At 36.1% G+C, this 25,613-nt stretch overlaps 2 pseudogenes; one reads left to right on the forward strand and one right to left on the reverse strand.

Moving 5' to 3' along the window:
- Window positions 1-1,500: 1,500 nt before the first annotated feature.
- On the forward strand, window positions 1,501-5,622 carry LOC120196023 (annotated as a pseudogene).
- A 2,222-nt stretch (window positions 5,623-7,844) lies between these two features.
- Window positions 7,845-25,064, reverse strand: LOC120196067 (annotated as a pseudogene).
- Window positions 25,065-25,613: the final 549 nt, after the last annotated feature.

The raw sequence follows: 25,613 nt of genomic DNA on the forward strand, positions 1-25,613 counted from the left end.
AATTTTAGGTTTAGGATATTGATGTTTGTTTTAAGTTTCCCTTCTTTTTAAGATTCAATGTTATGTTTTTCTTTATATAAAAGATGATCAATTTGTTTGAATTAGAAAATTTAAGATTAAAATTAGATGAATTAATAACAATGATTTTAGTAGTTAAAGAAATAATTAAATGTTTTTTTGGTACATTAAGGCGAGGGGTAACTCCTTAGTCTAGAATCAATGCATATCTAAGACCCAATTAAGATTTATATAGAAATTTATAAATCACCTACCAAGAGTGATGGTGGTAATTAAGAAAATAATTAAATGCTTGATTTGGAGTGAGATATCAATAATCCGTGATAGATTCAAAAATCTAAGAATGAAATTTTAAAATTTTAATATTCATTCATTGTTCTCTATCACTCAACAAGGAAGTGGGAAAGCCAAGCCTTAAATACCATTCCCAATAGTGTTTCCAATACTATGTGGGATTGATCATTACCAACACTTGTTCCCAATACTATGTGAGATTGAGCCTTAAATAGTGATATTATTTTTGAATGTTTTGCTTAAAATTGCAATAATCGCGATTGATTGTAGATTGACATTTAATTATGACATATTTAATCGTATAATACTAATGCAATTGGTTGTTGATTCAGTTGTTTTAAGGTGCATGATTGTTAATTGTTTCCTGAATAATCACATTGTATTGGAAACAAGTGTTGGTAATGCTAAATCCCACATAGTATTGGAAACACTATTGGGAATGGTATTTAAGGATTGACTTTCCCACTTCCTTGTTGAGTGATAGAGAACAAGGGGGACTCTCGCGCACCGCCGTCGTCCGTCTCGGGTCGGGTCGGGTCGGGTCGTGGTCGTGGTCGTGGTAATACGTGTCTTCGACAAGTCCGTGTGAATACTATCTTTTTAGAGAAAATTCTTAAGAAACAAATACAATACCACCAGTCGTTGCGATTTTGGACTATCGCATGGCAATTTACATATTCGCATTGCAATAGTCGACTATCGCATTGCGATTTACATATTCGCATTGCAATAGTCGACTATCGCATTGCGATTTACATATTCGCATTGCGATAGTCCAAGTTCGCATTGCGATAGTCGACTATCGCATTGCGATAGTCGACTATCGCATTGCGATTTACATATTCGTATTGCGATTTACATATTCGCATTGCGATTTACATATTCGCATTGCGATTTATATATTCGCATTGCGATTTATATATTCGTATTGTGATAGTCCAAGTTCGCATTGCGATAGTCCAAGTTCGCATTGCGATAGTCGAAGTTCGCGTTGCGAATCTGGAAACTGATTTGCGATACTGGATATCGCGTTACGAATTATCGATCGCATTACGATTTAGTTGATCATTTTGACAAATCCAAAAAAAATTGATTAAAATCGTATATTATAAAATATTTTTTATCAGAGGTTATTTTCTCTTATTATTTTCTCTCATCGAACCCTAGGCGAAGGAAGACAAGGGGTGATTTTCTCGAAACCAAACAAACCGATTAATTTTCCATAGAAAATCTCCTTGTAAAGGAAAAAGAAAAAAGCAGCACCAGAGGCTGAAACAACAGCAACAAGCCTTGATGCAGCAAGCTCTCCTCCAACAACAGTCTCTCTATCACCCAGGCATCTTAGCTCCTCCACAAGTTTTCTACTATTTTTTTAATCTATTATCTTTTTTATTTTTTCTCTTCATCTAGGAGTACTTGATTCGGTTTTTAGGCATGATTTGTTGGATTTTGCGTTTTATGATCTTCGAGCTCGTATTTTTGTTTCTTGTTTGTAATTGACTGGTTGAGGTAGGGATTGTTAGGGAATTTATGTGGCGATGATTTAGCTTTTGAAATACAACTTTTTCCCATGGGTTTTGCATGTGTTGAGTGGATTTTTTCCCGCTTTGTTGCCTTCAGCGGTCTGACATGCTTTATTGATCGGAAAGGTTATTCTTTCCTTTCCTTTTCCTGCATTTTTTTTTGGAAATGAGGACGGATTTGTCCTTTGTAAAGTGAGACTCATTGTTTCGGGTTTGGAATTGGATGAGAGGTTGTTCTGTTTCTTAATATTTTTCAATTTTCATCATTGCTTGAAATTGCAATGTTATTTCTCTTATTTGAAGTTGCAATTTGCAAGCTAATAGGTGTTTTCATTCTCATTTACTGGCGTTTTTCACTACTATGGTTTTATTTAACTTGTTATCAAAATCTTCTTATTGTTTTGCAAATGTTGAAAAATGATTAGATGTCTTTTAGTTCCCTTACCTATCTTTCTTGGACAACCCTTCTACTATTTGTTCATGCTTATACGTGCTATCGTTAGCTCGTGTTTGCAAATGTTGGGTAAAAATGTGCAGTTTATTTATTTATTCCTTTCTTTCCTAATAGTAGTGTTAGGACATAAAACATGGTTTGGTTCCTGAATTTCATTTTGGGAATTGGGACTCTTTAGACTAACTCCATGAATCGAATTTATAAGTACATGCCTACATGGTACTTTTAATATATCTGCATTCTCTCAAAGATACATTTAGAGCAGGCACTACAATTCTGCTAAAGTATGTTTGTCTAGAATAGGCGGAATATTTTGGTCTGGTTTCCTCTGAAATACCAAAGGGTTTTAAAGGGATCACAGTGAAAGCAAACAGATATAATAGTATTTGGCTTTAAGTTGAAAGTGCAACTTGTTTGCCTTTTATAGGTTGAGTGTTGGATACCTTAAAAAAATCGTCCTTCTTTGATGTGGTCATTTTAAAGCTTTAGAATTTGGTTGTGGAAAGGGACATTTTGTACATCATTTCTTTGTTTCCCCTTCTCTATTTCCCTTCTTGTTCACATATTTATTTTGCAGATAGAGCCAATCCCAAGTGGAAATCTGCCTCCTGGTTTTGATCAAAGTACTTGCCGCAGTGTGTGAGTTTTTGCCTAGATTTTATTTTCTTCTTATTTCCTTCTTTTTCTTCTTCATTTTGTGTGTTTGTTGTTACCCCTTCTTAATTGAGCAACTTCCCAGTCACTTTTATGCTTTATGTCCATACATGTTGATGTTGTGTACACTTTCCTTCGTGAATATGGTGGTTGAAAATGTTGTTGGTGCCCTAAATGCTAAATTCTGAGCTGTTATCACTTTGACTTGATGATTGAATAGTGTTCCAAATGTAATAGCTTTTATGTTCTTTCCTCTTCCTCACAACCCAGGAAGTTACTTATAGCCTTTTATTTTTTTCTTTTCCTTTTAAACTTCTAGTTTTTATTTTGAGAAACTACAGGTATGTGGGAAACATCCATACACAAGTGACTGAACCATTACTCCAAGAAGTTTTTGCAAGTACTGGTCCTGTTGAAGGTTGCAAGCTAATCAGAAAGGAAAAGGTATTGTTTATCAGAAAGGAAAATGTTCTATGGTTAACATTCTTTAATAGGCTTTCGCCCTTTTCCTTTAGCCTATTGGTTACCAAGTGATTGACATGCCTTTTGTTTTCTCTCTCTAATTAAGCAGTCATCATATGGATTTATCCACTACTTCGATCGCAGATCAGCTGCTCTTGCTATATTATCTCTAAATGGAAGGCATTTGTAAGTGTTAATTTCGAATTCTTTTTCCCCTCTTACTTTATTTTGAGCGTGCTTTTACCTCATATCATGTAATCTGCAGATTTGGACAGCTTATTAACGTCAATTGGGCATATGCTACTGGTCAGGAGAGGATACATCGGGTTTGTGCGTGTTTTTGTTTGCAAAATTTCCTCTCAGACATGTATTATGAGTTGGAAATTATTATCTTTTAATCTACTTTTTTTATACTATCATAATTGGTGCAGGTCACTTTAACATTTTTGTTGGGGATCTCAGTCCTGAGGTTACTGATGCAATGATGTTTGCTTGCTTTTCTGTTTATCCCAGTTCTTCGTAAGCACCACATCCTTTGATCTTGATACCAGTAAATGCACGTGCTGTTACTTATTCAAGTAAATGCTAAACTATCTGGAAAGTGCAAATTTATTTGTCAGTAAACCTCGATTAATGTTTTCCATATTGCTATTAGAGTGATCATATATGAATAACAAAACTGATGCTTTTACTGATTTCAGGGATGCACGGGTTATGTGGGATCAGAAAACTGGACGTTCAAGAGGATTTGGGTTTGTTTCATTTCGCAACCAGCAGGTACTGTTTCTTGGTTAACCTTCTGGTGGCTCTGTTTTTCTCTTCCATTATAATGTTGCTTCATCTATTGATATCTTCTTTTATCTGTTCAGGATTCACAAAGTGCAATTAGTTTTTTAAGTGGTAAGATAAATGCTTTCTACTCAATATAAGTTTTATCTTCATTGACTTCAGCTTTAGCTAATCAATAAAGCTGTGAATTTCCGCATCAAAATCTGATTACATTTCTTTCATGCTTGGAAGTTATTCTTTATAGGTTGCTGAAATAGTTATCTGAAAATAAGTTTCCCTTTCTTTTGTCATAAATTGTACCTTGTTTATAGTATCGTTTCATTAAATTATAGCAGCTGAGCTGAAAGAACTGCAGTTAGCACTAATTTATACTCAGTGTGTATGGATTCTTTCAGCATTTGGGTTTATTATTGTAAGGGAGAGTTCTGTTGTTAAACATTATGTAACTCTTGTTTATTAATGGTTATTAAGGCACTCTTTTCCTCCTTCTGCTGACTAAGGAACATTTTTTTGTTCCATTAATCATGAAGGGGTTTTTTAATGAGGCCTATCTTCTTATCAAAAAAAAAAAACTGGGCAACGAAGGGTGTTTGTACCAGCGATGACAAGCAGAGTTCTGATGCCAGAAGTGTGGTAGAGCTAACCAATGGCTCATCAGGTGTGTTTATTGCAGCTTTCAAATCAAACATTCACATTATTATTGTTTCGTTCAATGCAAACCCCAAAATTGTCACCAGTATTTTATTGCTTCTATTCAACCTTTTTATGGGTCTTTAAATTTGTGGTGGATATGAAATGAACTTACATTTTTAGCATTGGATGCAGAGGATGCTAAAGAGACAACAACCAACAACGAGGCTCCTGAGAATAATCCTCAATATACTACTGTTTACGTCGGGAATCTTGCTCCCGAGGCAAGTAACATATATGGACCTTGAGAACTCCCATTCTTCTAATAAACTTTTCAACCAATGATGGTTTGAGCTTGAAACGTCTGTCTGTATTTGGACCCCAAGCAATCCCATCCTCTAATGCAGTTTTGAGTGCTTGCAAGAGTTGGCCTTGTGTTTACTTTGTACTGTAAAGGAACATGTTAAGTTCTTGAATAAAACTGATTATCTTTTATTCCGGCAGGTCACCCAACATGAACTCCACTATCACTTCCACGCTCTTGGTGATGGGGTGATTGAGGAGGTTCGAGTCCAACGTGATAAAGACTGGCTTTGTGAGATACAGTACTCATGCTGAGGCAGCTTTGGCTATTCAACTGGGGAACGCTCATTTGTTTTTATGTGGCAAGCAAATTAAGGTTTATTCTCTTCTTTTACTCGAAATTTGGCTTCTCTACTGAAGCGTTTGGAGGAGGATGTTTTAGGAATTCTTTGCATAACTTTTACTCAAAATGAGCAATGGACGGTTGTTTTCATTGGATTCGTTTTTGCTGATCTATATCTGACATTCGGGCTCAACACATTATGTGGATATGACTTTCAATGATCCTCCAAATACATGAAAAAAAAAACTTTATACCTGTTTCGGATGCATACCAGAATCTGGCACACCTGAGTCCAACTAACGTAGGTTGTGGCATTGTGCTTCCAACTTTCAAATTTCAATCCCTTCTTTAATTTGTTTTATGCAGTGCTCATGGGGCAGCAAACCTACACCACCCGGGACAACTTCAAATCCACTTCCTCCTCCTGCTGCCACACTGTTGCCTGGGCTTTCAGCCACCGACATTTTAGACTACGAGCGGCAACTTGCCATGAATAAAATGGGCAGTGTGCACGCCCTAATGCACCCTCAGGGACAGCACCCTCTCAAGCAAGCAGCGATGGCAGTCGGTACTTCTGGAGCAAGCCAGGCCATATACGATGGCAGGTTCCAGAACATTGCGGCTGCCCAGCAGCTAATGTACTATCAGTAAATCCAAAATCAGGGTTTGTGCGGTAATATATTATATCCTTAATTCCCTCTCATTTGCAGGTTTTATTCGAGTTCTAAAGAAAAAATAACATTTAGGAGGCTTTTTAATGTGTTTTCCTCCCCTTTTACATAGAAGCGAGATTGCATTGCACCCAGCTTTTTCTTCTCTCTATATTGCATTTACATATATGTTTGCCTGATTGTGTCAATCCTTCTTATTGTATTCTCATATATTCCATAGGGTTGCTGCCCCAACACACGTATAGAAAACAAATAGAACATATTTAAACCATCGTTCTTTTAGTGCTTATTCTATTGTCTACTTTTATATTTTGAGTTAATTGCACATGAAGTCCCCAAACTATGACCTCATTCTAAATCGATCCTTCAATCTCAAAACATTCTGTGTAAGGCCCCAACCTACGTACTAAATTAGTTTTTTTGTCAACGTGCCGTTAATTTGTGTTTGACGGTCTTGACTCTTGTGATTTGAACACAACTTAAAATAGGCTTAAGTCACAGATAAGTATCTAAATTAAACTGGAGTATTTTTTGGTCAAAGTAAGTATATAAATTTGTCTTCTTAGTCAAAATAGTACCTAAAGTATTTTATGTCAAAGTAGGTACATAAACTATTCAAACATTTTCATCTAAGTTTTATGAAAGTTGACATGTGACGTTAATTAAAGAATACTAAGGGTACTTAGATAATTTTTTTTGAATACTTTAGGTATTTATTTTGATAAAAAATACTTTAGGTACTTATTTTGACTTAAAATAAATTAATATGTTTCCGAAGAATTGAACACAACTTAAAGATAGATTAATTTTTTAACTAGACATATGAGCAAAAAGATCAAAATAAAAATGATATTGGTGATTTAAATATTGATATAAGATATTTTACGTTTTAGGGGCTATTTTAGAACATGGTCATTGTAAGAACTTATATAAAAATTCTAAAATTTTAATTCAGAATGAGTTCTAATTTGTTGACATCGTTTATGATTATCTTATTTTACTCTTCTAGTAGTTGTATATGAAAGGGTAAAATAATAATTTCATATATAACAGGTAGGGCCGAAATCTTTTTTCCTAAGCCTGGGCCCAAGTTTTCATAAGTTACCCGTTTCACTTTTTTTTTAAAATATTTAAGAGTATAATTTTATATTAATATTTACATATTTTATATAATTAAATATTAATAAAAAATACATATTTTAAATCAATTAATCATTACTTGGGACGGACTGGCCTGCGTGTTGAAAATCCCAAATAATGACCAATTTCACAGCTTCAGTTTCTGCAACAAACAATGCATACTGAAGAAGGGAGCGAAGGGTCTACAAAATTCTGCATTATGAGCACGACTTAACGTCTCCTGGTTCAACTAACCCCAGTTCCGGACCCAAATTTATACAAAAACAACGTGAAAGACGTTTTTCGATCGCAAAACCATTGTCGAAGTCCACTTAATTGAATAAGAGGGTACTTACAACAAAACGGGTCGAACTGGTACTTAACAATAAAGTGACGGACCGAACTGCCATTAATCGATTACTTCAGAACAACGAAAAAGAAGAGTTGAAGCACACGATCCAACAAAAAACAGTGTTAAAGTTCACAAGTTCTGCATCTGCAAAGGCTGCAACTAAACAACAGCCAAGCTCTAAAACTATTCAGAATTACATTAGGCAGAGCTATCGGATATGCAGCAGGTCTCATCAGTCCGTTTCCAACCTAGCAATATATTTGTCATAGAATCTACCTTGCTTTCTCCAGGTTTCCGAGCTCGGTGTAACAATCGGCGATCGCTCCATATGCTTCCTGAGTCCCATTGAATGATACTTAATGGCTTCTCGATATTTGCCTTGCCTTTGCAATGAAGCACCTGAGTAAACCAAACTAACGTTTAGACTCCAATGGATATTACATAACATACATTTAAAGGCTTTACAATTTACTCCCGTCGCGTTTATTCGCTGCTATATACATTTAAAGGCTTTACAATTTACTCCCGTCTTGTTTCTTCGCTGCTATTGTATTCATAAACAACTTGGGATTTTTTCATTATCGGATATATGGTTCCCATATAACCAAATACTACAAAATTTGAGATGGGGATGATGGGTTAACAGAGTGGTATATTCCTAAACCCCGGGAAGCCTTCTTCTCTTCGATAGGATCTTTTAGACTCCGAGCAAGCTCCAAGGCCGTCTGAAACTCTAGAAAAGCCTTCTCAGGTTCTTGATTCCTTAAATGGTTCTTCCCATTCTTTAATTGAGAAATCAACTCTTCCTTTCTCGGATCAACAATTATGTCCTCTTCTGATATTCTACCGACAACTGGAGCATAACTCAGGGTGGGAGCATATGACTCTATCTTCGCCTGCCTTCTAAGAGCGGTATTGATCTGGCGCAGCTGCTCATTCACTCGCTGCAGTTCGCCTCTCCTCTGTCGTGCAAGCAATCCTGAGGTACAAGTTACGGATTGTCAGGGAAATAATAGTTCCGGGGTTTAGAAGGGGAAAACCATCAGCTTTTGTGACCCGAGACATATCTCGGACCGAGCAAATTAGTCATTTAGAATATCTTCCGAGTGTACTTAAGGTTTAACAATTTCTTCAAGTAAAACAAAGATGGTTTGAACAATAAAATACCAATTGCAGGACCGTGTTCATGTGTCATTTGTAATTTGCAAAGCACTCAAAGTTGTATTATTGAGAAGTAAAGACGATAAAAGAATTACAAAGATACCTCCCACCGTGGCACCAATAAGGGCTACTAGTAGCAGTAAAGGCATGTTGAAAATGGAGTTATCTGCTTCACATGTTTCCGCTAGGGATTTGAAAGGAGCGGTGAATATCAAGACATTGGTAGCAAGAAATGCTGTCACCGGAGCTCTTAACGGTAAATCTCCCTGCCTCCAGCATCAGTTGATTAGAAAAGTTCGATAAAAGTAGAGGAAAATACATTAATTCTCGACAAGTGACTTCATCTACTAAAACATGGCAAAGTTCAAATAAAATTCAAGGTTTCGAATCATATATCTTAAGCTTTATATACACACTATATGTACAAAACACACATCTACTTACAAAAACTAGCTTGATCTTTGATACTATAAGCAGAAATAAATAACAAGAGTAAATGAAGCTGCTCATGAAACTCACCGTCATACCTCAAGCGCAGCTAAATGTTGTAAAAACTGATCATAATGTGATGAAATACAACCAACGACCCGCTTTCCATCCGACTTTTGACAACGGAGTAAGGACCTTCTACCCAGTTCTCGTGATAGAAGATGAATCTCAACCGGCTCGTTCACATCTTTAAAGGATGGTCGGAAATTTTCTACTTTACACATAAAAGATGCCGCCTTCCCTGTTTTCACTCATCAAATTTAACCTCCCAAAAATTTGCATTCATTATAGCTTTCTCCGCCATCAGTTCAGTTCTACGAGTAGTTTTAAATTTATTTCCAAATTTAGCATAAAATATCATTTTTTTCAGGGATAAAGCATATGAAACATGACATATAGCTAAATTACCAACTACTAGTCAGTCTAATAGGATGAAGCCAAGGTCGATGGTTAGAATACTAGCGACGTGAAAGCAAAAAATTGGGTTAGAGGTTCGAGCATAACGATAATCTATAATACTTGATCCGAATTAATTAAGTTACAAAAATTTACTTCCAATTTTGCATAAAAAAATCAATCATTTTAAGGTGTAAAAACAAATTAAACATGGCATACAGCTGAACTAAAAGAACCCCAAAAGCTTACATTGCTGCTTTGTATTATTCCCAAATCACTCTTCAAAAACCCATTACAATACCCCAAAATTTATTCCCAAATTCGCATCAAAAATTCATTTTTTTCCGGGCAAAAAACACATGAAACACAAGATATAGCTGAATCAAAAGAACCCCAAATCTCTATTACTACGGTAGATACTTGTTTTTATCCGGATCTACAAAATTATTATATTATTATTATTATTATTATTGTTATAATTGTTATTATTTTATATATTATAATTATTTTTTTTACAGGCCCCATTTCCAAAAAAAAAAAAAGCCACTTCCAACGCTACACGCTTTCCACTTCCAATCAGCGCTTTTTAGAGCCTCAACGTCACCAGTTTCAGCAACAAAAACATCAACGGAGAGAAGATTGATAGATGGTTCGACTTTGGGATCCTTGGAACCTGGATTATGTCCATCACTGCTTGCTGAAAACCAAGGAGCCACCGGTTTGAACCAGCAATCGAATTAGCGGACTGACCAAAGACGTTAACTAAGCCAACGCCACGCGTTTCTCATCGTCGCCGCCCTTATTCTGTACTGGATCCTTTTCTCTGTTATTAGCATTCTTGTTAAAATCGTGCAGTTAAACCAGCAACTCGAGGAGCTTAAGAATCGCGATTGAGATAAGTATTTGGCCTACTTATTTTCTTTTTCAACAATCTTTGTTTGAATTTCTTCACGGGTTTGTTTGGATGATTTGGAGTGCTTATCTTACAATAATTATATGATGTTATCATTGCATCTCTGTTTATCAATTTCTGATTTGATTAAAAAAGAAAGGTAATGTTCACTTCAAATTACTGCTATTTCTCCAATACTGAGAACCGCTTATGGAGTTGAGATTTAGGCTTTACTAATTTCCTTCTCCATGGCCCTGCAATATCAATTAGAACAAGTTGATTATCTTCTAGGATTTAACTATGCAAGGCTTGATGATGATCGAATCGACATAATCGAATACTCATCTATAGCTCTCTACATTAGCTGCCCAGAAATTGTTCGATGAAAAGCCTTTGACAGATTTAACGGAGGAAGACGAGTAGATAATTAAATCTGTTGTGGCGGGAACAATTCCTTAGTATTCGTTGGAATCGAAATTAGGTGATAGCAAGAGGGCGGTTGCAATTAGGCGTGAGTCGTTGCAGAGATTAATGGGCAAGTCATTATCTGGATTGCCCTTGGAGGGGTTCGATTACAAGACGATTTTGGGTTTCCATTGTGAGATTCCGATCGAGTACGTGCAGATTTCCGAGGGAATTGCTGGACCGTTGTTGCTTAATGGAAGAGAGTTCTCGGTTCCATGGCTACCACTGAAGGTTGCTTGGTTGCTAGCACTAACAGGGAAAGTTTTCTTTAAATTAAAGAGAAAATAACTTCAGTGACAAAAAATACTTTATAATATACGTTTTTAACCAATTTTTTTTAGATTTGCCAAAATGACCAACTAAATCGCAATCCGATCGATAATTCGCAACGCGATCTCCGGTATCGCAAATCAGTTTCCAGATTCGCAACGCGATTCTGACTATCGCATTGCGATTTCCCAAATTCGCGTTGCGATTTTCCTAATTCGCAATGCGAATACGTAAATCGCAATGCGAATACGTAAATCGCAATGCGAATCTGACTATCGCAATGTGAATCTGACTATCGCAATGTGATTTACATAGCGCCATTCGTATCCAACGCGTATTTTTTTTTCAAATTCCAAACACGAATATATTAATATATCATAACACTGAACCGTCCACAGTATATCCCGTAATCGTAACTCATAACCTAAAACCCTAAATCACAACTCAGTCTCATCTCCATCTTTCACTCTCTAAGGCGATATCCGTCCCCATCTCCGACAAAATCAGTCCCCATCGCCGACGATATCAGTCTCCATCTCCGGCGAAACCATTCACGGTCAGAAATGGAAAATCAACCAAATCAACCACCGAGGGTTAGTTTTTTTAATTATTTTTTATTTTGAAATTTTTGCATTATTATTAGGTTTTTCATATTGAAATTGATGATAAGTTTACTGGTGTTTTCAATAATAGATTAACCATTTCACTTAAATTGCTTATTATATTCATTCGATTGTTGCCAATACTGCTAAACTGTTTAGTCTTTAACCATGTGAAGTTAGTATTTGTCCTTGTTTTGTTTTTTGGTTGAAGTAATGTAATCCATTCAAGTTTCTTTCAATTTTAGTATTTGAAACCGAGAATGACAATCGCAATACGATTCTGTAGTTGCGGTTTTCATTTCGCGTTGCGATTCTTGCGTTGCGATAGTCAAATTCGCGTTGCGATAGTCATTTTCGTGTTGCGATTTTCATTTTCGTGTTACGATTTAAAGTTTCAGAAACTATTCTTCTTCTGCAAATTGAAACTTGAATGAATTGCATTACTTCAACCAAAAAACAAATACTAAATTCAAAGTGTTGCAAATTTAAGTTTGAAGAATAAACTACTACTCTTTATGTTTATTGTTCATATCTTCACAGTGTACTTTTTGGTATATCTAAATTGGTATGTTTATTGTTTTTGCAGAACTTTTATTCGGCTCAATTGACCTTAAGAAATAAAGCAAGCCTGGCCAAAACAATTGCGTCGAAGCTTTCACCTGCACAAAGAGAAATATTTGAGGATACTTGCTTCAGGCCATGGCTGAAAGTACAACATCTGGGTGGAGATGCTATGTTGACCCATCTGTTTCTTCAAACCATGACTAGCGATCTACCAGAGACTATACAACGTCGTGATGAAGAGATATGGTTTGATTTTCCACCGGCGTATACGTGTTTTGGGCGGGAGGAGTTTTGCTTAATCACGGTGTATGTTTCGGACACGATGATGTAGATCGGTACACTAGACATATTACCCGCCTATCATGGTTTTCCCGGGTTTTTCCTGAGCTGTCAACGGAGAAGTCGAATTTACACGTGGAAGACTTGACGAGATTATTAAATAAGAAAAATGGTTTTACTCGGATGGATGACGTCGATGTTGTCCGAGTATGCCTTCTAATACTTTTGCAAGCCGACTTTTTAGGCAGAGAGGCCCGACAACCTATTCCTATTGATCTAATTAAATTGGTAGAGGACCTAAATGCATGGAACCTGTTTCCGTGGGGTTCGTATCTATGGAGAGCTACACGGAATAAGTTGTCGTCTGCCTTTAATGATCGGAAAATTTTGCGTGGCGATGGTTCCAAATACACTTTGTCAGGCTTTATTTGGGCCTTTAAGGTAATAATTTTTATATAATGTTTCCAAAATTATAATTAATTCTTTAACAATTACTAATGTTTGTTATTATATTATTTGTAGATTTGGATATTTGAGGCTTTACCCGCCATGCAGACATATGCATTAAAAACTTCTAATGATATTCCTAGGGCTATTTCTTGGAAGAGGAAACGGTCCTTGCAGCAATGGGAAGATTTACTACCGTATACTACAATAAATAATGTAAGTTAACACAAATACTAACATATGTTTATAAACAAGTTATTACTAGTACACGTTTAACTTTGTTTGAGCTTTTATATTGTTAGGAGGCCAACACTCCATTACAGAGGCTGACACCCACGGAAGCTGAGCTTGTCACTGATTGGTGGCAAGCTAGTAAGCTTTTTTTTGATGGCACGGATGATGAGCAGCCACCACTTTGAGAGCCATCACCTCACCCAGAGCCATCACCTGATCGACCCGAATATACACCTCCACAACGAGAGTCATCACCTATTCTGTCACATCATCGAGCCTCTTCTTCACCATCACCTCATGATAGACGACCGGAAAAGATGCCACGACGTTTATCTCCCTGTTCTCCACCTCCACCTCCACGGGATGAGTTAGGGGAGTTACGTAATGAGGTCAATGCCTTGCGTGAGGAGGTCGGTACTTTACGCGATGACAATGGTGCATGGCGTGTTGAGGTGTCTACTTTACGTGGTGAGGTAGCAGCTCTACGTGAGATTGTAGCATCGTTGCAGAATTATGTTCATACTCTACGCAACGAGGTAAGTTTAATATTTTTCATATTTAACTTGATGATAAATTTACTAGTAATTTCACTTAGATTGCTTAGTAAATTCATTCGGTTGCTGCCAATACTGTTTAACTGTTTATTCTTTAACCCTGTGAAGTTAGTATTTGTTTTTGGTTGTCTTTTGGTTGAAGTAATGCAATCCATTCAAGTTTCAATTTGCAGAAGAAGAATAGTTTACTATCGCAATGCGAAAATGACTATCGCAACGCGAAAATGACTATCGCAACGAGAGAATCGCAATGCGAAATGAAAATCGCAACAACAAAATCGCAATACGAAAATGACTATCGCAATGTGAAAATGACTATCACAATGCGAATTTGACTATCGCAACGAAAGAATCGCAATGCGAAATGAAAATCGCATTGCGATAGTCAAATTCGCATTGCGATAGTCATTTTCGCGTTGCGATTTTAAGTTTCAGATTCTATTCTTCTTCTGCAAATTGAAACTTGAATGAATTGCATTACTTCAACCAAAAGACAAATACTAACTTCACAGTGTTGAAAATTTAAGTTTCAAGAATAAACTACTACTCTTTATGTTGTCATTGAACCTGCACTAAACCTATATGTTGTCCTTTTAAATGTTTATATAAGTGTTTACTTCTGGAATGTTATCTGATGCATTTTGTGAACAATGATATAATAATGACTTGGGTGAATACCGTGCAAGTTTGAAATATATTTGTCTTTGTTTTCACTGTTTAATATCATGTCTGTTTATTTACTAATTTATGTATTAATTTATTTTTAGCGGCCCGCTAAGGTGGGTGCTCTACGTCGGGTTTTTATTGCAAGACGGAGTTCACGCATCAGACGGCGTGCACGTGCCATTACGTCTCCGTTCACTCCAATAGTGCGAAGAATCCGTAAGAAAAAGCCCGACTCACCTGTCATCATTCAAGAGGCCTCCCCTATCGTTCAAGAGGCCCCTATCATCCCTCAAGAGTCCCCTCCCACCGTTCAAGAGGTCACTGTCATCGTTGAAAAGGTCCCTCCCAACATTCTAGAGCCCGATTCACACGGCGTAATATATTGAATTATTGAGAAGCCCCCTCACGTGCCAGACATGATGGATGACTGTTGGCTTTCGTATAAGTTACCGGCCAGTACCATTCCGACAGATGAAGTGGAGAGGAAACAACTACCGGAAATAATTCTGGATAATACCCTTTGGGCTAAGACCGCAGTTGATTTTTATCTACATGAGCGGAGCCAAGGGTGTTACGCTGACATATACAAAATCAACGATGATATGCATTTGTTGATTGAACGGTCTTGGTGGGGTGTATTATTAGGGGTTGAAGACAACGACTATTTCGATGGGGGGTAAGTCTTATATTTCTTCTTATATTTCAGTTTGATTAATTTTTTTTTAAATTTATGTAATTCAATAATATATGTCTTTTTTGTAAAACAACATATTGATGCATGAGTGACACGTCTTCTAATTGTAAGGAAATTGAAGAAAAATATAAAAAAAAACACGATATACAATTATGCCGACGTCTTTTCACGTAGTTCACTTGAAGAATCAACGGCATGAATCATATGTGTTGGCTAATGGACAAGCTAAACTTTATCCTGCATGGTGGGAGGTCGATAAGGCTAGTATATTTGTTTAAATATTTTAAAGGTGTTCATAAATAAGTGCGCAATTTGAATTATTACATTTCGATGCAGGTGTTTATCCCTGTTTTGGACCGTACTCATTGGCTTCTCGTCGAGCTTCAGCTCCCATCCCTAAAGACAAAAGTATATGATAGCATGATAAATTACATATCATTGTCTGATTTGATATATATTATTAAGGGATGGAGCTCTCATTTGGCTAAATTCTTGGATGCAATTAATTATTGGACTAGGTCTGGAAACAAGAAGACAAAGAAGTTCAATGTTAAGTTATAAGAGAGGAGACCGCGCCACAACAAACGAAGGAAGCCAGAGGGGATTTTGGTTATCTCGTATGCATGTGCTTATAGCGTTTGACGACAGGAAGTACACATTTTCTACCTCCCACCGATAGAGATAGATGTGCAGTAGGCTTGTGGTTTCGGTATTTTATGGCTAGAGCGATATATGCGAGACGCTGCCTACCTGCATCCGCATTATGAAAGTGTCCATAAACAATTTGTAAGTCAAATGCAAGTGTTGTTAAACATATATACTCTTTTTGGTTTGAAAATGTTTGGTTAAGTAGCTAGAATTCAATAATTTACTGTTTGTAGGTTTTAGATGTGTAGAAAGTGTTGTTGATTCAATGTTTGGTTTCTGCAGGTTAATCCTGAAGTGAGCTGCGTGAAATGGATGTATGGGTGCAAAAGTTGATTCAATAATTGATGAGGAAATAATTCATTATTATTTTTTGATTGTTTAATTGATTTGTAAAAGATGATTTGTAAATGTTGTTTTGTTTAATTGATGTGTACATAATTATTATTTGTGCTTGTTTAATTGATTGAAATGTAATAGGTTATTTGTTGATTTCAATATGCATTATGTTGAATGCAAAACAGACTATTGCAACGAGAGAATCGCAATGCGAAATGAAAATCGCAACGCGAAACTAATTTCGCGTTGCGATTTTCATTTTCGCATTGCGATTCACTCGTTGCGATTTTCATTTCGCATTGCGATTCTCTCGTTGCGATAGTCAATTCCGCGTTGTGATAGTCATTTCCGTGTTGCGATAGTCATATTCGCGTTGCGATTTCCGCGTTGCGATAGTCAAATGAATGTCTAATAAGTGATAACAACTTAACATATCATAGCAATGTTCAAACTCAAGTTACTAATATATGCCTAACTGAAAATGTTAAAAGTTCACACATAATATACACATAATACAACGTTTGCATTTAAAAATCACCTAAGTTAACAGTCCCAAAAGGTGAAGCCGGTTGTGATTGGGATTTTGATGAGGATCCATATTTTGGTAGAGGAAAAGATGATTGTGATGACACTGGTGATCCACATGTCAACCTTGTATGACCACTTTCCTTGCACCGACTACATGTCGATCTCTTATTCTCTTCACCCTTAGACGGTATACGATCGTGACTTTTTGGTCGGTCAGGTAGCCTTCTGTCCATGGCTGGTGGCAAAATTTTTTGTAAGTCATCTGGTATGTCCCACTCAGAATGATGTAGAATAGGGTAGACAATCTCGCCATAAGTCTGTCGATATACTTCTGTAGTGTAGCAATCCATAGCGTATGCGCTTTAATCATCTTGGTTTAGATGAAGAGAAACTTTTATAACATGGCCACACGGATAACCAGATGTTTTCCATTTCATACAACTACACGTCTTTGCATTTAGATCGACAAGCCCATTTAAGTTATTATCCAGTACTTCAAACAAAGTGTTTGAACATGGTTCAACTCTCCATGACGTTGACTTCACAATACGTTTCGTTATCTTTTTTTCAGTCCATGGTGTAACACGATGTTCCAATGTTCCTGTAAATTTAAATAAATAATACTTAGTAAAATATATGATAAGTTACGAATTTAAAGAAATAATACTTGCATGGTTTCTTTTCTTGTAGTACCACTGTTGAATAGAGGCTCGAAAAAACTCCATTAACATAGTAATGGGTAATTTTCGGGAATGACGACTTAGAGCGTTGATTGATTCTGCACTATTAGACGTCAAGAAACCATATCTTGCTCCAAGTTGATGTACTCTTGACCATCTTTCAAACCCGACATCTTCTAGTGTTTGAGCACACTGAGGCAAAACACGTCTTAAACAGTTTATATGCTTATTAAAATCCACTTCCCGATAAGCTTTTACAGCCTTCCAGTATGTCCATTTGTGATTTTTTATACCAGCAGACCTTGATTTTAGATTTCTATACAAATGAAAAAGCATCTGGGAAACACCTTCTAACAGCGTTGTCAATTGAGTTTGCCATATCGGATATGATTGTCAGATTACTAATAGGACCTATGTAATACCTAAGATGCCCCATGAACCATGTCCATAAATCAGAGGTTTCAGATTTGCCAACCCCGTAAGCTATTGGCAGTATCCCATTGTTAGCATCCATGGCTACTACTAATAAGTTTACTCCAATGTATCGACCTTTTAAATGTGCTTCGTCAACTATAATAACTGGGTGCATGCAATTAATAAACGAACGAATCTACAAAATCATATACACAAGAAATATAATCATTTAAATGTGAAATGCATGTAACTAAAAAAAATGAGTCAACAAAATTATATTGATTTACTAACCGCAGCACCAATGGCGATAAACAACAACTCAAAGCGTCCATCTCTATCTGTTTTGATATGAGTTACCGACCCAGGCATAACATTTGGCTCTCCAAGCTTGAGAATATGAGATACTAATCTTGAACCGAGCATTCATGTCAGTCATAATTTCATGTCCCCGATATACCCTGCCATTCAAAAACATTAACTCAGCCAGAAAATCACCCAACACCTTTTTGTTTGCCTGTCTATGGTGAGGAAAAACTTGGGTTCTTGAACATGTATGTTTATCAATAAAAGTCCTAACTTGAAACATTTCGCAATCTTTTATCCTCTTTGCAATCATACGCCACGTACAGTTTTTATTAATCATACACCTTGTTTCGAAACGATCTTTGCTTGATTTGTTAACTTTTAGTTGATAGCCATCTTCCACACATTTCGTATACAAAGCTATCTTCAAGTCTTCCTTTGTATCAAAACAATCATCTTTCTTGATACGAATAATTTTTGTGTAACAATCAACTGCTATCTTTACCAACTTTTCTTCCGGTATCTGAAGTAATTCTGGCATATTCCAGTTATACTCCCGCGGCATTTTCTTCGGGGACTTTTCTTTGGGGATTTTTTCTTCTTCTTTTTCTTCTTCAGTGTTATATGAATTACAGAATGGATGTTCAACATCTTCATTTACAGTCGTAACTTCATCCTCATTATCATCAACAACATCTTCCTCGGCAACGACTGTTTCATCATCAAAATTCGGGTATTGACCAATATCAAAATCATTACACGCAGGGTCTGTTTCTTCTTCTGAAAAATCATCAAAATCCGAGTATTGACCAAGATCAAAGTTCGGGTATTGACAAAGATCAAATTTCGAATACTGACTAGTACTCATAAATTTTTCTGTTGGCTCATCATCGTCTAACTGGTCAATACGAAAACCGGAATTTGGTGCTGAAAGTTGATTGGGATTTGGATTAGGGAAAGGTTGTGGGTTTTGAGATTGTGTTTGGTATTGGAAATGTGGTGAAACAATATTTTCTTGGTGATGAAATTGTGGTGGAACCATTAAATTTTGAGCACCATAAACTGGGGTTGAAAAACTTAGTTGATTACTACCCGCTACTGACCCAACTTCACTACTTCTAGGTTCAACAACATACAATGTAACATCATCACTTGAAACACTAATGTAAGCAATGAATCGTTCAACATCTTCATTGTCGGTTAACAAATAAACTTTACCATTTCTCTGATAAGATAGCCTAAACCCACTTAGGGCTCTAAATTCAATTTATTTGCAACACGTAACATTAGAGTTTCATAAGTTAACTTTTTTAATGACAGTTTTAGTTGAAGATTCATGGGTAAAGACATATATTGTAAAACACCATGAACATTCTCCCATGACCTTCCAAAACACAAATCTATCCAAACATGATTAACATTAGATGATTTCATTATTGTAAATTAATTTACTAAACAAACGAGCTGCGAAACTAAAACCTGTTGCCGGATGGGGAAGGATGTCGTTGGATATAGGAACGGATGTCACCGGAGAGAGTGATAGATGGAGATGGAATGAGTTACGATTTAGGGATTTAGGTTATGAGTTGTTGCTGCGTAGTTATATACCCAAAACATTTGTGTTGCGAAACTAAAACCTGTTGTGAATTCAGAAATCGAGTTGCGAATTTGAAATTCAGTATTGCGATAGTCAGAATCTCGTTGCGATAGTCAGATTCGCGTTGTGATTTACGTATTCGCATTGCGATTTACGTATTCGCATTGCGATTTACGTAATCGCATTGCGATTTTCCAAATTCGCGTTGTGATTTATGTATTCGCATTGCGAATTAGGAAAATCGCAACGCGGATTTGGGAAATCGCAACGCGAATTTGGGAAATCGCAATGCGATAGTCAGAATCGCGTTGCGAATCTGGAAACTGATTTGCGATACCGGAGATCGCGTTGCGAATTATCGATCGCATTGCGATTTAGTTGGTCATTTTGGCAAATCCAAAAAAAGTTGGTTAAAATCGTATATTATAAGGCATTTTTTATCACTGAGATTATTTTCTCTAAATTTGCAAATGCCTTAAAAAAGGCTCTGCATGCGTGAGATCAAAAAGAAAAAAAACAATGCTTTTGAACTTTGGGTAAATTCAACATATGTTCCTTCATCTATGGGTTCCTTTTTTATATTTATTTCATTTAGTTTATTACTTTTTATTTCATTTTTTCCCTTTTAATTTATTTGATGTTTTTATTTTCTTTATTTTAGTATTATTTTTTTCTTTTCCTTCTTTTCATTTATTTAATATTTATTTATTATTATTTATCTAATATTTTTTACTTTTGGGGGATATTTTCAATTAATCAAAGGTAATTAATTCGAATTGAATTTTTTAAATTTTAATTTTAATTTTCACAATTAAAGACAAACGACAAATTAATTGGTACCGAAAGGGTAGTTCGAGTGTGCTAATCCTTCCTTGACTGTAACCGACTCCCGAACCCGACACATTTCTGGGAAAATGCAGACCAGGTAAGATGGTGTCCAACCTACCTAAATGTTTTTTTAAAATGGTCGGTGGCTACTCCTAACCCACTCATTTCAAGTCGAAGCCCAATTCTGGGCCCACCCGAAAGACAACTACGACAGCTTGGCGACTCTGCTGGGGATCGATAAGTGAGTCAGGCCGAAATTAATTTTCGGTTGTCTTTTTGTGCGAAAATAATAAATTTTAATTTTAATTAATTTATTCAATTATTTACCTTTGATTATTTTTTTTTCAAATAAATAGTTGTACTGACGTTGTTTCAATGATTTCAGATTTTTGAAAAAATTTCATCTAAGGCTCTAAACCCGAGCTCCAAACCCGTTTTAAGTGGGGGTGAAAGCGACGCATTCGTGTGAATTTATTCACCGTATGGGCCTAGCAAGTAACCTTCGGGATTCATATACCTTATGCCTTCGTGTGAATTTATTCTCCGTATGGGCATAAGAGAATGTTTCCTCCCGAGTTTAACTTAATCCACATAAGTTTGTAATGGGCTTAGGACTAAGGGTCTGATAAGCCCAAGGGGCACCAGCAATGAGAACTCGGGTACCTTTTTTTAGAACCTAAACCGGGACACTATAGAGAAATGGAGCCTACCCTAAAACCTCATTTCAAACCCTAGGATGCTTGAATTATTTCCTGCTTTACTTTCTGTTCAAAGCATGCGAACTAGACAAATATGAGGTTAAAATTTGTTTGAAATTAACATGCGGGATAAATATTATGTCCGGGTAGGAATAATTAGCATGTGGGGTAGGACTTTTGTTTTCATGACTGATTTAATTATTTTTACTTCACTAACTCTTTTCATTTTTGTTCTTTTTTATTTTATTTTCATCATTTGCTTTATTCAAAAGAGGTGTTGATCTACCAAAAACGTGTTTGTTAAACATAAATATATTGCATTAATGAACAAAAGGGTTGTAATACAAGAGATGAAAATGCAGAGGATAGTCTACAAGGCGACTATGTGTCACATTCAATCCAGAAGACGTGGTGCCCACAATTGAAGAGTATATCACTCTGATGCATTATAAAGGACTCAAAATGAACTAGGTCTACATCAAGCACAATGAAAGTCTATATTTGAAGAACTAATTGGCAGAGGTTGTAGGGTCAAGACGAAGGTTACTGATCTTAGGAGTCCCTTCAAAGACGACAATGACAAAACGATAACTGAAATTGGAGATCATTACTGACAAATTCAAGAAACAAACAAATGAACTTTACATAGTTCCTATCAATTGAGGGCTCCAATGACATATTCGTTGGGAACATATTCAACAAAAGATAAATGTCAGAGATGCAGTCATTTGAGACTTCTTGGGCCAGTACAAAAAGAAACTCAACATTTGCACGGTTCATCCAGAGAAGCCAGAGCGGTTCGACAGGTTATTCAACCGGTGACAGACGAAGGTAGAAGACTAGTAAACATGTCAGAAGCTGTCAGGATATTTTTGTCTCTTAAAAGATAAAACACTTTTGCCTCCAATAAGGATTATTTCTAATAACAGACACATTTTTTATCAATGCCTCGAACATTGTATGTATCATGCATTCCTGCATATTTCACATTATTTTTCTTTTTTATTACATTCACATGTCTCATAAAAAATAGGAACATTTTGATTCTATTCCCAGGACCTACAAAGAGCTTTACCAGTAACTTCTTGGCACCCATGTAGTGTCACCATACCTGGTGGAAACCATGAAGTCCCCATACCCCAAGTGGTATGACGAGAATGCTCATTGTGAATATCACGACGGTGTCCCAGGGCACACAATTGAGAATTGTTATACATTCAAGAGAGTCGTGCAGAAGATGCGTAACCAGAACTGGATCGACTTCAACAACTTGGGGGCATCCAAGTGAGGAAGATCATTTCATCATTTGAGGCATTCTATTAGAATTTGTTTTTTATTTTTTTCCTCAAGTTTTTGTAAGGACTTTTAAATAAATTTATGTTACTTTAAAGACGTTAAGCAATTAATCACATTTGCAAACTTGCAATTCTTTGAATATCATCTGAATTAAGAAACTCTGTAAATGGTTCAAAGTTACAGATCTTTGACGAAGTAACATGATTTAAAACAAGGAATTTGACTTTACCCAGAATATGCACTCAAACACCGTACCCTGCTCTTGCAATAGACCAATATAACATTTTCCTTTCATAAGGTGCGGACAACATGGGGCATCCTTTTGCATATGACATTAGTATACTTTTTATTTAAGACGTTCAATGATCATTATCTTTACAGATGGAATAGTCGAGTAGGTAAATCTAGTTTAGGTCAGTTGCTTGGAAATTGAACTCTAAAAATGAGATTCCTTGACTTTCAACACCTAGACTATAACAGGTTCTTCTTGACAAACTTAAGAAATTAAATCCGTAAAGCTGAGCTATTCCACTAAGGCAATTGGTTATAGAGGAAACTTGAAAGCCCTGGCCTTATGAGTAAATTACGTTTAAACCGTGACATTGCTCGAACACTTGGTAATTCGGTGTTTGCTCCACTGTTATTGTCCGGCCGAAGACTTTGTCATGAGATGAACCCTTCAGTTAACTTGATTATAAAGTTAAGTTGTCCCTCTAAAGCAATTTGTTAAACGCCCCAGCTTTATGGATTCAGCTAGCCAGATAATGACAAATTAAATCAAATTTATCTAAGCAAGAAATTTTCGGTAATGATGGACTAAGGGAGTTAAAGAACACCTGTTATAGTCAAATTCACACAAGCACTCAGGAATTTCATTTTTAGACCGATATTTCTACACTACCTTTGTTAGAGGAGCTTACGAGGCTTGAACAAATGGAAGATTTCAGAGGACTGAAATAAAAGGTCTAGTAATTGATCATGCTAGTTGCGTCATTTTGTCTGCACTCAATTAAAATGTCAAACCAAAAAAAAGCACGTTGCAATAACAAAAAAAAAAGACTTTTTTATGGCTGAAACCTTAGGTCAACCTAAAGCCAACTCACTCATTTGATTATTTGTCAAAGAGATATAACTCTAAAAGCATTAAAAGAGATATTGATTCCTTTTGTATACTTTGAACTCATGTTTACAATTTGATTCAACTGCGAACAATATTTTACAGAATTTTCATCCTTTTCCCTCCTAAAACAAGAAAAAAGGATAATTTTTTTTCAAACAAAATAGTCTTAGACATGAAAGGTCTATAAAGCCAAAGCTCGAGAAGCAAATGGGGCATGATCGATTCCAAGGACCAGATTGGCAGACAAAACACGGGTTTCCAATCCAAGAGCTAAAACATAACTCATTCATGTTGCATGTATCTTAGACATACTTAAGAGCATCACATTTATTATTTTTAGCACTCATAATTTTTTTTACAGCTTTTAGAGTCAAATTTCAACTTCAAGATGAAAGATGCTCGATTTAAAAGTGCATTCAGAAAATTGATGGTGGTTGCTCAACTTCACAGTGAAGGGGCGACTGTCAATAAACAACTTTTCAGGTTCATTCAGAGTCAATTTCAACTTCACAGAGAAGGATATTAGACTCGAAACAACACAAGCTCAAATTCACAGCGAAGGGGCGACTGACTGTCAACAAACAACTTTTCAGTTTCATTCAGAGCCAATTTCAACTTCACAGCGAAGGATATTGGACTCGAGACAACACAAGCTCAACTTCACAACGAATGGGTGACTGAATGGAAACAAACAACTTTTCAGTTTCATTAAGAGTCAATTTCAACTTCACAACGAATGATATTGGACTCAAGACAACACAAGCTCGACTTCACAGCGAAGGGGCGGCTGACTGTCAAAAAACAACTTTTCAGGTTCATTCAGAGTCAATTTCAACTTCACAGCGAAGGATATTAGACTCGAGACAACACAAGCCCAATTCCGACAACAACAATTAAAGACAACCGACAAATTAATTGGTATCGAAAGGGCAGTTCAAGGGTGCTAATCGTTCCTTGACTGTAACTGACTCCCGAACCCGACACATTTATGGTAAAACGCAGACCAGGTAAAATGGTGTCTGACCTACCTAAATGTTTTTTAAAATGGTCGGTGGCGACTCCTAACTCACTCATTTCAAGTCGAAGCCCAATTTCAGGCCCACCCGAAAGACGGCCGCGGCAACAGCAAAAAGAACAAAAAAAAACAAAGATGAACAATAAACTAATCAAAGAACGTTCAAATTTAGAGAAAGATGGAGCAGTAACAAACCTGGAAATTGGGGTTTAGAGAAAGACGGGCGAGTGAGGAAGCAAGAGCAATGGATTATCGATGACATTGCTTCGGATAAAAGACTTTCGGATTCACTAAAGAATTTAGCCTACTTCTTTTGCTATAAGGTGTTCAGCAAGACATATATGCCCTTGGGATTTTACAAACATTACACCTATACCCTCAAATATTTTTATCATACAATTTTATTTTAATTTTTTTAATAATATTAAGTGATTATAAGATAGTATAAATAATGTTGTCTAATTATATATTTTACATTATTTTCTTAAATGAGGTGTTTTCTATAGTACCACTAAAAAAGTTTAAATTAATAGACGTCTTCATAAAGATGAGACGACACGATATCTTATTTTTTGTCGAAATATTACGATTGATCTCTGTCCACTGCAATTATATATGATTGAAACATTTGACTTTCTTTTTTTTCATGTAAACTATTGTCATGACTTACCAAAACACTAGTTATCGGAGATGAAAAAGTTGAAGACATTGAATTCTTGGATTGTCTTCTTGAAGATGTTGGGTGCTATGATCGACTTTCTTTCTTCAATACTCATTTCATCCTATTTAAAAAATTAATTTTTCACTGTCTTATATTAGTAATTT

Source organism: Hibiscus syriacus, unplaced genomic scaffold, assembly GCF_006381635.1.
Source record: "Hibiscus syriacus cultivar Baekdansim isolate YM2019G1 unplaced genomic scaffold, ASM638163v2 tig00117026_pilon, whole genome shotgun sequence".
NCBI classification, from domain to species: domain Eukaryota; kingdom Viridiplantae; phylum Streptophyta; class Magnoliopsida; order Malvales; family Malvaceae; genus Hibiscus; species Hibiscus syriacus.